General features: G+C 35.4%; 1 pseudogene; it reads right to left on the minus strand.

The window, feature by feature from the left end:
* Nucleotides 1-454: 454 nt before the first annotated feature.
* Nucleotides 455-573, minus strand: LOC122110195 (annotated as a pseudogene).
* Between the last annotated feature and the right edge of the window lie 6,696 nt (nucleotides 574-7,269).

A 7,269-nucleotide genomic window follows, 5' to 3' on the forward strand; every position in this document is an offset into this window, starting at 1 on the left:
CAGGGTGATATGTAAGGATTGAGCTTTAGTTTTCTGCAAGTAGTTAACCAATTTTGCCAGCACAATTTACTGAAGAGGCTGTCTTTCTTCCATTCTATTTTTTTTAGCTCCCTTATCAAAAATTAGATGGCTATAGGTCTGTAGGTTCATTTCTGGGTTTTCAATTCTATTCCATTGATCCTGAGGTCTGTTCTTGTGCCAGTACCAAGCTGTTTTGATTACTATGGCTTTATAGTAGAGTTTGAAATTTGGTATTGATATTCCCCAGCACTGTTCTTTCTGTTGAGGATCATTTTAGCTATTCAGTGTCTTGTATTGTTCCATATGAATTTTTGGATTGCCTCTTCTATTTCCTTGAAGAATGAGGTTGGAATATTGATAGGTATCGCATTGAATTGTAGATAGCCTTGGGAAGTATTGCCATTTTCACGATGTTGATCTTTCCAATCTAGGAGCAAAAATGATGCCACGAAGTAGGTGGCAATGCCTTAACCATATGCATGTTGTCAGGCCCAAGAGCCTCTTCCATCCTTGTCAACGGGAGTGCTAACCTTCTCTCCTTTCATACAACACTGGAATAGAATCTTTATTCTACAGGTAAACTGGAACAATGTATAAGAATGTAAATTTGATGACATTGTTAAAAATGAAACATACTTATTACCTTTCATGTAACCGCAACCCCTTCGGACATTAGTTTTACAGTAACAAAATTTAAAAAAAATTAAAAAGAATGTAAATATGACCATATCAAAACATATGCCAGAGGAAAAAAGTGAGCACACACAGATTACTAACACATAGATGGTATTCCTTCGCACCAATGTTTGTGTGCAGACAATCCATTCATTACTGAAAGATTTACAGTCTCAGCAGCATGGCCATAGTTCCTGAGGCCATAAGTTTCACAGTTATAGGAAGCATAGAATATCAGCGTACAATTTATAATAAAGCAGAGCCTAACAGGAATGTTAAGTTAGTCTATTCATAATGTACTGCAAAATGAACTTTTTGGATTTTATAGACTTTTATCATATTGACCTTAATAAAATGCATAAAAGCCTTAAAAATTTGTTTTAACTTTACTGATTAGTAAATGAGGTATATTGCTATAATTCATTCTAGCCAATAGTATGCTTTGTATAACTTTCATTTGTATGTGTCTTCCCTTTCCTTTCCTCCCTAACAACAATTTCTTTGCAGGGTTACTCAAGCTGAATGATTACTTAAGTGTTGTATTGAAAACTTATATAATTTTCTATTGACCCATAGCAAAATTGTACTGATTTGGAATCAAAATTTAATAAGAATTTAAATAACAGAAAAAAAAATAATACACATACAAAGTACAAGGAAATCTGTGTCATATGGCCTGAATCTCTAGGCCTTTATAGATTTCTTGTAGTTTAGTCTTTAGAAGACAGGAATAGTTGTAAAATATGAGTTACTAATGTCACATTACATAATAGAAGAATCATTCTAATGAAGCAGCTGGATCATGTTCACTATTCTATAGACATTAGGTTTGATTATAAAAAGCAGTGGCAAATACAGGAGGATCTCTCCAAGATTTTCCATAAAAATCTGTATCATCTCTTAACTATATTAATAATACACTATTGGTTAAAAGTCAGAAATTTGCATACTAATAAAAGAAAAAGTAAACTTCTACTCTTGTTTTCTTTCCTTCAGTCTGTTTCTGTGCTTGAGAGAAAAGATGGTTGAATGAGCAGCTGCTCTTCGCCCTGCAAAATTTTGAACCTCTACAATGTCATAGTTCTCAGATATTCTTTATTTTTCTTGTGATTTTTTGGTAATTTTTTGTAAAAGGAAATGATCAAATTAATTAATTAAGAGAGGGAAATTGAATGCCTTTATCAAAATTGAAGCCACTCAATGGGAAATAGGAATTCCCTTGTTTGTAAATCAACACCATGTTTTATACTTGAAATTATTTTGACAGCTGGGTTCTGGTGGCTCAAGCCTCTCATCCTAGCTACTCAGGAGTCTGAGATCTGAGGTTCTCAGTTGAAAGCCACCCAGTGCAGGAAACTCTGTGAGAAACTCTGTTGTTTCCAATAAAACAACTCAAAAACGCTGGCAGGTGCACTGTGGTTCAAGTGGTAGAGTGCCCACCTTGAGAAAAAAAAAGCTCAGAAACAGTGCCCAGTCCCAAAGTTCAAGAGTTCAAGCACTGGGACCAGCAAAAGAAAAAGAAGGAATGGGGCTGGGAAGGTGGCTCAGTGGTAGAGCGCTTGCCTTGCATGCATGAGGCCCTGGGTTCGATTCCTCAGCACCACATAAGCAAAAAGAAAAAAGCTGGAAGTGGCACTGTGGCTCAAGTAGTAGAGCACTAGTCTTGAGCTGAAGAGCTGAGGAACAGCGCCCAGGTCCAGAGTTCAGGAGACACGACCGGACGCAAAACAATTTAAAAAAAAAAAGAAAGAAAAAGAAGGAAGGAAGGAAGGAAAAGAACATCTAAACATTTTTCCCCATTATACCACATTTTTGTTTATTTAATTGTGAAAATACCGTACAGAGGGGTTACAATTACATGAGCAAGGTAATGAGTACATTTTTTATCAAGCATTGTTGCCTCCTCCTTTGTTTCCCCTTCCCATGCCTTCCCATCTCCACCTTACCCCCGGCGGCCCCCCCCCCATCCCCTTTCTGCACCAAAGTTGTAATGTTCATTTTTCGACATAACGTCTTGTACATCTCATTGTTGCAATGAGTCCACCTGTATCCCTATTTAAACAATTTGGTTTTTTTTCCCTTCCCCTCCCAAATTATACCAACATCGAATACAGTGAAAACAGGGGTTATACTGTGGGGGAGGGACATAAAAAGCAACTAAGAAATCATCTTATAAATATATTGGAAACAATAGCAAGAAAGAAAAGAAAATTTGAGTCCTTATTATACACATGTGCTTTAGACTGCACACATATATGAACTGTATATAAGTATAATTTTTGTAAACTCAACATTCTTACTTTTGAGTCAAATTTTTTTTGATAGGTATTACCTCAAATCTGTCTTCCTTCCTCTCAATTTCCAACATACTTTCTTAACTTGGGAATTGCTTATACGTAATAATCATTTTCATTCAATGATATCTATGAATTTATAGCACTTCTTCATGCCATAGAGCTATGTCAGAAGTGTTCAATTCATGGTTTTATATCATAAATCAAAAGAATTTCTAGGTCCCCTGTCACTTCTTTGCTGACAAAAAGCAAACTTTTCCTGTGTACTGTGGATGCTAGATGACAAGACTGTGCCTAGAAGTCTTTGTTTAGCAATTTTTTGATTTTTGTCTGTTTCTTTTAATGTAGTTATAGTCCATAAAATAGGTTTTGATAGCCACTGGCTACTGAGTGTCAGAAAACATTACCTGTCACTCTACCCCATCAAGGATAATATGTGGGTTTTGTTTGTGTTTTTTGCTTTTTTTTTTTAAAAAAATCAATAGTTCTGATCTCAACTGGTTACATAGCTAGAGTATTAGATTCTTCCTTTTATCTCTGGTAACTAGATAATTAAGACACAGAAATGAATGAAGGTATTTCTAATCCAAACCTGTATTCTTCAAGTTTTCCACAAACTCATTTCTGTGGTTTTTGTTTAATATCACATACAGTCTTTGATATTCATTGACATGAAATGTTATATTTTTCAATAGTCATTTTTTGGTAAGGATATGCAATATGCATCTACTCTCTATCATTGCACATGGGAATGGTGCTTCCTTAAACTCAAGAGTCAGTAATTAAATTAGAAGTTCTTTTTTTTAATCCCTTTGTCAATTTCATGACAGTCTATATCCTGTTAGAGTGCCGTTGTTGTCTGTTTTCACATTAGAGACTGTTTATGTCTTGAAATCAACCTTAGAGAGACAGCCTTAATAAGAACTCTCTTCAGTTTCTAATGTTCCCCTCCCCCACCGGAGTATTTGCCATCTTGAAGTTAAACCTGATCAGATCACATGTATGTCAAAGGAAATTATGCCACTTACAAAATAAATTGTACTCAGAAACATTATATGTCCTGGAAGACAGCTTAGCATCTTCTACCCCTTAAACCCATCTTAGTCTTGTTATGCTGTGGACATTACATTAATACTTTGCATCCTTCCAGAAGCCTGTAGGCAGGGCCACTCAAATTTGCCTCACATTGATATTTCATTAAACGACTATATAAAGCTCTGATGTAACAGAAAATAGCCAGAATGTGTTTCACATGTGATGAGCACTGCCTTACCAATAGATCATTATAATTTATGTCAGTGTAGTAGACAAGCTTTTTATTCTGTATCCTGTTAATTGGTCATAATTCTCTAAGGGCATGTGAAAAATAAGCAGAATGGAAAATAGTCTGTTGACAGCAAAGTGGCTGTTTGATTGATCAGTTACAAATTAAGACATCTGAGAACTTTTGTTACTTGTGTTCATCAGATGGTATGTATGCAACCCTTAGAGACCTTACAGTATAAAATCTCCTTTCTACATAAAACGACAAAAAATGTGTCTCAATACTGGTCATTATCAGCACTAGATCTGATAAGGACTATTTTAGTGACACTCCTGCTCTAAATCACTTCTATTGATCATAATTGGGTCTCACTTTGAACCTCAAATCACACCCACTTTACTATATCTATGATATGAGCACATTTATTTACAATTATTTCTAACTCCTTAATTTCTCTATTTAAAATGCTTATATTCATTCACAAAATTTGGTAGGCAATAAAATACCTACATCATACTGTACAACTAATAAGGCCTCCCAATTAAAGTTGCAAATTGACTGGCACAAAATAAAATTATAGACTACTAGAACAGTTATGAACATCTTCCATGAAGTTCAATACCAATAAGGTTGTGTTTTGGAGCTGTATAACATCATGTGACAATTTCACCTGTACCATTCAGAATTTTTTCACTTAAGGAGAGCAGAGGCCTCAACACTTATTTATGTTAGACCCAATTATTAAGTTTTTCTAGTAATATGTGGATATTAATATTAGAGATAATATACTTTCCATGGATCAATGAGTATGTTTTTTCTATAACATATTTGAAATAATATTTTTCAGGGCAAAGTTCCGGTAACTTGCCACCTATTAAATGATACTAACATTCCCTAAGCTTGCATTCATCTCCTGTACCTCACTCCACTGTACGTGCATTCCTCAGGTGTCTTCTTGAGAGCTAGTGTGGGAATCACAGCATAGATCAAATAATATCAATAATGCATCTGAGAATGATTTATAATAGGAAAGTTAAACTCTACTTTATCCTAGAGCCTACATCTAAAAGCATGGAGCGGCCTGTTTTTAGGTGATAAGCAGCAAAACAACCTTTGAACAGTTCTTGATTGACACCAGCTCTCATGGGTACATGTGTATGTAAAACTGAAATGCATACCACTGTGAAAGGCAGAGGGAAATTTTAAAATGTCCATTTGTATCCTTTGTAAATTGCCATTTTCATCTCAAGGTACAATGGAGTCTCTGACATTTCTTAATCAATCTTAGAATCAGCCATTTTACTACTACCCAAGCCAAAATGTCCATCTATTAACATAATTTGTATTTCTGCCAACAATTCTGGTTCTCCATGTCTCCCTTGCTCCCTATGCATGTAGTTGTATGTCCCCTTTGTTCTATAGATTGTTTGTTCCTCCTAGTCTTGCCAAATTCATACATTGAAACTTGATGCTCAAATGAAATATATGAAGTAGTGAGGCTTTTCAGGTGATTACATTGTGAGGCTGGAGCTCTCAGAATGGGATTTGGCCACTTGAAATCAACACTAAGGAGCTTGTTTGTCCTCCTATCATATCACCATGCTCTAAAATGGCACTATCAATGAACTAGAAAGTGTAAATACATATGGCTTTGTTGAATGAAGACCCCCGGCACCTAGAATGGTAAGTAATGCATTTCCATTGGGTTTAAACCACCAAATTGTTTCAGCAAACTAGCACATTAAGATACTTTCCTGTTTTTCTATATTGCTACAGGATCAATATGTACTTTGCTCAGAACTATCCATTGAGGATTACTAATTGATTGAATGGAAAATCTTAATTATTTTTCTGTTATGTTTGGTTATGAAATAAGACAAGTCCATGAGTTTTCTAGAAAGTATGAATTTAGTTATTACCAACTTGACACTTGAGACTGCTGGCTTGCTGTCACCTTGATCTGTCAAAGATTAACCAGCCTCAGGAGATACTGCCTCTGAAGTTTAAACGAAGACCTCTTAAGCAAAGGGACATTGGCTGTCATTATTCAGGTCTTTTTTAAATAATTCATAAAGTCATATGAAAAGATATAGTCTTCATTATGGGAAAAATAGGGATCCTAAAATGTATAGTATCACAAAAACATTTTCTTTTCTACAAGCAAATATTAGCTTGCTTACTCCTTGTTTAAAATGATTTATGCTACATACACTTGAGATTTGTCTGTAACACAATCTGACATGTGTACATAAGCCATATGGACTCCAAATCATTTTGGGGAATTGAAGCTGAAGAAATTGACACAAATGCTGAAAATCTGGTTGCTGCTACTTCTGTGAGTAATAATGTGTCCACTTTGTCTCTGACCCAAGAATCCTGTTGTGTGCCAATAATCATGGTACACTATGGCAAGATAACTTGCTAATTTGTAAATAGGGTGGAAGTCCCAGAGCCTCTATTGCTCCTGACACACTTTTAACTACCTATTCTGGAGCTGTTTTCTGACGTCCCTCATCCTATATACTCAAAAAGACTACACTGTTTGCTGGCCAGCCTAGGCAGAACGTTTATGAGATTCTATCTGAACAGTAAGAGCTGGATGTGGTAAGACATGCCTTTCATCCTGGCTATGCTGGAAGAGTACGAAAAAGAGTGCAGTTCAGGTCATCCTTGCCAAAAAATAATATCAAGCCTTATTAAGTAATAATAAAAATAATAATTAATAATAATAATATTAACTAGAACTAAAAGAGCTGGACACATGGAGAAGTGTTAGAACATCTTCTTAGCAAGTGAGTCCCTGAGTTCAAAAGTCTCAATACCTCAAAAATATGCGTGTACTCACACATAAATGTGCATATTTATGCACATACATAAGCACACATGCATACACACATGAAAAGGACATAATTTATACATGCATGCATGTAATTTATAAATGCATGTATGAAAGAGATGGAATTGACTTGGATGAATGCATAAACAAGAAACATCTGCCAAGTGCCAGTGGCTCAT

This window comes from Dipodomys spectabilis, unplaced genomic scaffold (genome assembly GCF_019054845.1).
Source record: "Dipodomys spectabilis isolate Male_0828 unplaced genomic scaffold, ASM1905484v1 ptg000075l, whole genome shotgun sequence".
Classification (NCBI taxonomy): domain Eukaryota; kingdom Metazoa; phylum Chordata; class Mammalia; order Rodentia; family Heteromyidae; genus Dipodomys; species Dipodomys spectabilis.